Source organism: Colobus angolensis, unplaced genomic scaffold (assembly GCF_000951035.1).
Source record: "Colobus angolensis palliatus isolate OR3802 unplaced genomic scaffold, Cang.pa_1.0 Scaffold51, whole genome shotgun sequence".
In the NCBI taxonomy this organism is placed as follows: domain Eukaryota; kingdom Metazoa; phylum Chordata; class Mammalia; order Primates; family Cercopithecidae; genus Colobus; species Colobus angolensis.
The window spans coordinates 7,447,230-7,456,010 of NW_012118599.1; the positions used below are offsets into that span (position 1 = coordinate 7,447,230).

At 36.2% G+C, this 8,781-nt stretch overlaps 1 pseudogene across 1 annotated transcript; it reads right to left on the reverse strand.

Annotated features, from left to right (window-relative positions):
- Positions 1-3,958: 3,958 nt before the first annotated feature.
- Positions 3,959-8,436, reverse strand: LOC105524954 (annotated as a pseudogene). Its single transcript, XR_001003834.1, has 2 exons — positions 8,413-8,436; positions 3,959-4,839 (listed from the first exon to the last, which is right to left on the reverse strand). The product of XR_001003834.1 is annotated as a caspase-3-like (transcript).
- Between the last annotated feature and the right edge of the window lie 345 nt (positions 8,437-8,781).

Here is an 8,781-nt window from a genome sequence, read left to right on the forward strand (position 1 = left end):
CTTTATTTCATTCTCTTGCTTGATTGCCCTAGCTAGAACTTCCAACACTATGTTGAATAGGAGTGGTGAGAGAGGGCTTCCTTGTCTTGTGCCAGTTCTCAAAGGGAATGCTTCCAGTTTTTGCCCATTCAGTATGATATTGGCTGTGGGTTTGTCATAAATAGTTCTTATTATTTTGAGACACATTCCATCAATATCTAGTTCATTGGGAGTTTTTAACATGAAAAGCTGTTGAATTTTGTTGAAGGCCTTTTCTGCATCTATTGAGATAATCATGTGATTTTTGTCTTTGGTTCTGTTTATGTGATGGATTACATTTATTAATTTGAGTATGTTGAACCAGCCTTGCATTCCAGGGATGAAGCCAACTTGATCGTGGTGGATAAGCTTTTTGATGTGGTGCTGGATTCAGCTTGTCAGTATTTTATTGAGGATTTTTACATCGATATTCATCAGGGATATTGGCCTCAAATTCTCTTTTTTTTGTTGTGTCTCTACCCGGCTTTGGTATCACGATGATGTTAGCCCCATAAAATGAGTTAGGGAGGATTCTCTCTTTTTCTATCGATTGAAATAGTTTCAGAAGGAATGGTAACAGCTCCTTTTTGTACCTCTGGTAAAATTCGACTGTGAATGTTAAGAATTTATAAGTAAACAAAACATACATAAATCCTTGTCCTTGTGGTTCTTGTATTTGGAGTTGGAGGGAGATAGACAATTAAGAGGAAAAATCAGGAAAAAACATTATTCATGGTAATAAGCCACAAGGAGAAAAATTGAACAGGTAAGAGAGATAAGGGATACCTGTGGTCTGAGCGGAAGTTACAGTATCAGGATATCCTGGGAAGTCCTCACTGCAAAGATAACATTTGAAGAAAAAGCTGAAAGGCAATGAGCCATGTGGAATTCCTTGGAAGAAAGCTACAGGGAAAGAACAGCAAGGGCAAAATACTCAGGTAGGAGAGTGTCCACAATTCAAAGCAAGGAGGCTGGTGTGGTCAGAATAGAGTAAGCAAGGTGGAAAATAGTGGGAGATCAGAGAACTCGAGGGACGAAGGCAAATCATGTAAAACCTTGAGAGCCATTTGTAAGGACTTTGGCTTGGTTTCACAGTGAAATGGACGCCATTGGAGGGATTAAACAGAGGAATGACATAATATAATTGATGTTTTCATAGGATTATTCTAGTAATATAAGATTGGGCTATGTTCAGGCAAGAGCTGAAATAAGGAAACAAGAAAATATGGCAAATATTATAGACAAGAGATGAAAGTACCTAGGACAAAGTAGTTGCTGTGCAATAATTAGAAAGTGTAAGATTCTGAATATGTCTTGAATGGAGGCTTATCAGAATTTGCAGATGGATCTGATGTAGAATGTAAGAGGAAAAAGAAAAATCAAGGTTACATTTAAGATTTTTGGACCGAACAACTAGAATCAGGGAATTGCTGTTTCATGATGGGGAAGGCTAGAGGAGGATTAAAGAATAGGACACGTGGAGCATTCACAAAAGATTGCAGACCTTGATTTAGTTCAAGTGAGTTGTACAACTTTGTATCCCAGTTGAGGGAAATTTAACCTATGAAATCAATTGTGTTAAATTTATTGTTTTATATCCCATGTTAGGGGTTTAGGAATCTGCAATCTTCCCTAAAATGAGATATAAAAGATGATGGGGGTTGGAAGTCTCTAGGCTTTGCACAGAATCAAATTACATTCATAATAAGAAACACAGACATGCCTCACAACTCCTCTGTGTCTCAGTTTCTTCACACTTAAACAGAGGGGTTTGGGTTTCAGAATTAACGTAATAATCACAGGCTGTTCTGATCATGTGCTAAGGTGAACACAACTGATTTCAAGCAATGTTATCCAGACTAACCTTTGAAGTAATAATCATTACTGGGCAATATGATGAAGAAGGAGCTGTTTATATACAACTTTTGAAATCAGTATTCTCTGTGCCCTTTTTACAACTGTGTATAAAAACCTTTCTCTCTGGTATTTGACTACTAGGGCTTTTGTGTTGTAAGAGATCAAATACAAAATTTCTTCACTACGTAACCTAATATTCTCAATAAAGGATCCAAAAATATTCACAGTAACATTTTAGACACTGTATTCTCTCCCAGGTTTATTTGCACTTTTCTTCTTCTTTTCCTCCTCCTTTTTTAATGTCACTAAACATTAATGGAACCCATGCTATAAGATAGACACTGTGGTGTGTACTGTAGACATGAAGATAAATGAGATAGACATATTAACAGCTCCTGCTCTTAGGCTGTTCCGTATTATAAAAGAGATGAACATATTGTCAGCTAATAATAACAAAATGTGAGATAGGGAAAGGGACAGGGAAGAGAGAATTCTTTTTTTTTTTAAATTTTAAGTGTGAATGTATATTTTGAAATAAAAATGGAACAAAACAAATTTGTACAAAATTGTCACACAGGAACACACTGTAAGATACCATTACATGCTATGTGTATTTAGAAAAGTTACAGATCTAGTGAGAAAAAAAAACTGTCATTGACAAATGCAAGTTCATTTTTAGAGCAACAAGAAATCTCTCGTGAAATGTCAGACTGAAAGCCAGTGAGACTCGGTGAGTGACGGCTCAGCACCTGCTGAGGCCTGGAGCTTGCCTCCCAGGCTGGGTGCTCAGCTCTGGCCTGCGGCTGGATGCCATCTAGAGTCCTATGTGCCATGGTCTTTTTCTTTTAGTAAACAGTGTAAAACATACTATTTTCCTTTGATTGTAAACTTCAAAAGAAAATAACATGCTTAAGAATTGTGCTACAAAGAGTACTATGATTTTTATTGTAACTCATCACATTTAGAACATTTCCACTTCACAAGTTTCTGATTTGCTTCACTTTCTTACTTGGCAATGGTGCTCTGGCAGCATCGTCCACACACACCACTGTGTAGGGAGAAGCGGGCTGCAGGACCTTCCTGAAACCATGGTCCATGGCTCTGCCTTCACGAAACAGGCCGAGTCATGTCTCTGCTCAAGATCAAACCATCTGCTCTCAAGTTAGAGGTAGCTCAGCCCATCCATTTATTGCTTTCCTTATATTCCACTTTTTATTATTTAAGTTGTATTTTCATATGTTTCTATAGAATTTATTCATATTACCTGGCTAATAATCAACAGTTTGGGCTTTTGATATAACAGCTCTTCAGATATATTGCTGGTATGTGAAGCTCAACTGATCTGCGTAGGGACAAATCAGAAGGTATTCATGCTGGTAGATCAGCTGCATTGCAGCACCTTACAATTAAAACTCCACCCCTCTATGAATGTTATGTTTTAGCCTTAAAAGAGTTGAGTTTGCTCACACTTCCTCTCACATAAAATACTTAGTCTCTTTCTCAATATTAAACATTATTATTATATTTTTTTACAACAGAAGTGTTCAGGACAGATATCACAAAACCAGAATCCCAGATAAATGGTCTAAAAATGCAGTTAGGTCATCTTTGTATATCAATACTAAAAAAAAGGTTTGAGCCTTTGACCATGCCCATAGATGCCTAAGTTCTTCCACATCATCATTTCTATAGTTCGACAAAACTAGAATACACAGTCTTAAGTGGGGGGAATATCATAAAAATTCATTACCCCAGTGTTTAACTTTTTCACGATTACTTGAAAAATTCATAGCACAGCGTCAGTGTAACTTGCTAATCATGAAAGCTGTAAATTAACAATCATTGCCTCTCATAATGACTGCACCAGTGTCCATTTTTATTTATTCCTAATTTAATTCAATTGCAACTACCTGGCTGTAAGTTTGAGGTAGCTTCACAGTGGTTCCACCTGATAGAAGGAGTATGACTTAAAGTACCCTCTGCGGCATGAGACTAGGTCAAAATGAGAGGGAAATACAGTACCAAATATACCGTCTTCTCACCTGGCATACAAACTAAGAACAACCACCAACCAGCCATTTCTTTAGTGATAAAAATACAGTTCTTTTGTGAGCATGGAAACAATACATGGAATCTGTTTCTTTGCATGAAAAGTAGCATCAAGGGGAAAGGACTCAAATTCTGTTGCCACCTTTCGGTTAACCTGGGTAAGAATGTTCATAAATTCAAGCTTGTTGGCGTACTGTTTCAGCATGGCATAAAGTGACTGGATGAACCAGGAGCCATCCTTTGAATTTCGTCAGGAATAATAACCAGGTGCTGTGGAGTATGCATACAAGAAGTCGGCCTCCACTGGTATTTTATGACACGCCATGTCATCCTCAACACCACTGTCTGTCTCAATGCCACAGTTCAGTTCTGTACCACAGCAGGCCTGAATAATGAAAAGTTTGGGTTTTCCAGTTAGACTTCTACAACAATTCCCTCTGAAAAAGCTTGTTATTTTTTCAGGTCAACAGGTCCATTTGTTCCAAAAATTATTCCTTCTTCACCATGGCTCAGAAACACACAAATGAAACTGCTCCTTTTGCTGTGATCTTCTTTAGAAACATTACGCATCAATTCCACAATTTCTTCACGTGTAAGATCGTTTTCATTCCTGACTTCATATTTCAAGTTTATGAATATTTCCCTGAGGTTTGCTGCATCAACATCTGTACCAGACCGAGATGCCATTTCAGTGCATTTATGAAAATTCTTATTATTAATTATTATACGTAAACCCATCTCAGGATAATCCATTTTATAACTGTCGTCCAGGGATATTCCAGAGTCCACTGATTTGCTTCCATGTATGATCTTTGGTTCCAAACTTTTAATGGATTTTGAATCCACTGAGTTTTCAGTGTTCTCCGTGGATACCTTTATTAACTTCCACAACCGCCTTACAGCAGCAGCCACCCGCTACGATCCGCGTCTGCCGAGAGAATTCTTAGAAATACAGAAAGGAGCAACCATGAGAACAGCAAGAACTCACAAAGAAATCAACATTTAATATTGAACGATGTGAGGCAGCTTATTTGCCCGGAAATGAAAGATCTATGTGTGTCTTAGAGAGTGAAGGTAACATTACCATAGTAGGGAAAAGCATGAGCAAATATTTGAAGAACGGCAAGTATTTTGTTGCAGTCAGACCTTAGATTATGAGGCCAGATATCCAACTTGAAAGATTGTAAATAGACTTGCATGGCATGCTGAGTAATTTCTGTATGTCTTACAGACCGTAGGGAACAAGTAAAAGTCATTTACATACTGTATTTTTATAAGCATACCAGGAAGTAGAATGGGAGACGAACAGATTTGAAGAAACTGACAGGAAGTTACTGCACAAGTTTAGGTAAGAGGCAGTAGTAAATGGGAAAGGAGATAAGGTACTATTTAAGAAATATCCTTACAGTAGAACAATGTGCTGTGACGTGAGGATGAGGGAGAACGAAAAAAGACAGAGCAAAGATGATTCAGAATTCTAACTTGGGAGAATAGGTGGAATGGGATGCCATCAGCTATGACTGGGAATATGCAGAAGAAGCTGGTCTGAGACAGAAAATTGGTGATTTTGATTTTATATACCCTAGGTTTTAACTGTCTGCAGAATATTCAATAGTTAATTAGACACAAGATTCTGGGCCTCAAAAGAAATGGCAGAACAGGAAATTTAGGTTTTACATTAAAACCACAGAAGTAGATAAAGTGTGCCTGTAGAGAGGAGAAGGGAAAATGTCAAAATGATAAGGAACTACAAGTTTCTCTTTTTCTAAACGGAAAAGAATGCAGTTTTTTGTAAAAATTCACATTACACAAAAGTCATAATCTAATCATCTACCTTTCCATCTCACCCAGATATAATTCCATTCTTCATAAACAATGATGACTCAATACCCATGTTTAATTAATTTTTTCTCGGATTGTGGAACAAAGGACCCCTTACTAACAAGAAATTTGAGGTTCTAGAAACTGGAACCAAAAGTAAAGATAAACTCCAGTTTCAAGTGCCTCAGAAGTCTGAGTTTTATAAAATAGGAAGCTATTTCCCCTGCCCACCACTAATGCAGAATTATTAATAATAAGTTCTGAGGGGCAGTCAAAAACAGAAAGAGATCATTTCTCTAACTGCATATGAAAAAAAGAATAACACATAGCTTCCTAGATATAAATATGAATTCAGACATTAGAAAGCTGTATCAATTTTTGCCAAACTTGTGGGATAACATTAGGCAGCAAAAATCTTATTTTTCAAGAGTTGTCATAATTGCTTTTACCTCTGAGGCAAGCTTGTCTGACAGTGGTCATGCCCTGCAAGGTCCTAGATGATGAAACCCCACCTAAATCTCTGACCTCACCTCCTAACATCCTTCCTTGGTTACCCTCTGTAGCCTAGTTTGTCCTCTTTGTATTGCTCTAACATGACAATTTATTTACTGTTCTGGGACATGTTATTTCCACTACCAGAAATACCTTTCCCCAAATATATGCATGTTAGCCTGCTCGAATGTTAATAATCTCCTCAGACTTTCCTTGATACATTCTCTCTCACACAGGTACATAACATACACACACATACACACACTCACACACCCCCTCACTCTCTTGCCCCTTACCCTTATGTCACTATTATTGCAAAATTGTATTATAAAATGTTTGTTTGTTGTGTTTCTTGCCCACAAAACTGTAAGTGGCAATAGCATGAGGATAGCATCTTTGTCTTAATTTACTGTTGTATCCCCAGCCCCTTGGCTCATACATAACCCAGGCTCACTGGAAAAGTTTTTGAAGGAATGAATGAAGAAATGAATGATAATTTATTGCATTTTAAACCTCAAATCTCCCTCCATGACTTTGTATGCACTATGGAAAAAATAGGTTTACATTTGCACAAAAATTAACAAAAACAGTTCTCGCCTCATTTTGCCTCTAACTTGTAGAATTTAGGTATGTTCAACAATGAGCCCCAGTCTAAGTGAAGACAGACTTGGATATACAACTTTTGCATATACTCCTATGACAAAATAATTAAAATGCAAACTCACTGAAAAGTGAAATGGAACCCTCATTATTTTTTGTTATTGTGTATTTTCTCAATTAATAAATCCTAAAACTACCATATTGTATATAAGTCGGTGAATATTTTTAATATTAAGGAGATGTCTTTACACTGAAAATGGTGGTGATCAGTTAATGATTAGTACTTTTAGAATCTATACAATGAAGCCATACTAATATACACTCAGTTGCTGAGCTAACTCGCCTTTTCACATGATTTGGTTTTCTTGTTTGTATTGTTTCAACATTAATACAGCTAAAAATGCTATACTGGTCAATTTTTGGTTTAGTTGTTTGTTTTCAATAAGAGTAGTCATGACATCCATATATAACTAAATTAATTTAAATACATCTCAGTTTTCATTATTGATACATCAGTCCAATATTAATTCTGGTTCTCCAAGTAGATTAATATATATTATAGCCTCATGTGTTTTCTTGAGACCACTAAAAATGTGTAATGGGAAAAATAATGAAAATTACCATCCACTGACAACTTATTTTATGACAATCACAATAGAACATCTCCCACATTTTTTTATTTTTATAATAAAATTGATAAAACTTAAAAATTGATAAAACTCAAAAAAGTTATCTAACTTGTCCAAGTTTTTCAAAACTGGTAAATTCCCAAATTGATATCTTAAGAGTGTTACCTTAAGAAGGCTTACCTCTTTATATAATTATCATGATTTGTCAGGAGAGAAAATTGAAGCACAAATTAGAGAAATTACTTACATGAAATGACAAGAAGGGTCAGTAATAAAATGAACCAACATTTGCTTTTCTCCTGTGGATTTCAAATCTGTATGCATATGTGTTCAAAAATGTCACACTCATCTTCCTCATATGGGACATAAACTTTGAATAATTTTTCTGATAATCTTCCTGTGTAAATGCTATAACACCACATTTATAAGATGACTGTGTTGAATATGTCTCCTGTGTCACAGGAAGAGTAAAAGGTAACAAGAACTCATAGAATTTAGCTTCATCTGAGTGTCATTCTGAAACTCAGAGCTAATCAGCCCCATCAGAAAGCATGCTCACACCATCCTCAGAAATTTCAGAAAATAAAAGAGGAAAGTTAACATTTGTAGGGCAGGAGATTTTTTACTTGGACTTTTCTTTTTTTAGAATGGTCTAGCAAGGGGCAGAATGATTGTCTATTACTTGAATGCTCTTAAAGTGTCTCCCAGACAATTTTATATGTTACCACATTAGTCTGCCCCATGTTTATACTCTAAGAAAAATTTTTCCAAAGGCGACCTGAGATAGAAGAGATTAGGAAAAGATAAAACTCTCCCTAGTCCCAGGAGGTGCAAAGCCATACCTTTTTACCTCACATGGTCTCAGGAGAGGTTTCAGAACTATCAACTGTTTCTCCCTATTTCCCCAACCAAATAGGCGGCGACAACAGAAACAGGCACGACGTACCTGCAATCTTTGCTCCTGTGGCATTACTAGTGTAAACAGTAAGAGAACAGAAAGTTCTTGTAGTAAAAAAAGATGCAATTACAACTGAGCCAATGTAATCAACTGTGATTTTAATAAAACCTAGTAAGGTTTGGAAAGAATTCAATGTTAATTTTAATTTTTTAATTCTAAATGCAGTTTCAAATAACGAATCCCATATGCTATATATACACAATTGTAGAAACAGAAAACAAGCAACTCATGCTAACTTTCCAGAGAAACGCAAGGAATTTTTGCTTCATTCGTAAAGATGGCATGAATAGCATTTTTATAAATGATGGACACTAATATCAGAATCAAACCAAGGACGGTATTAGTTGAAAACTTCAT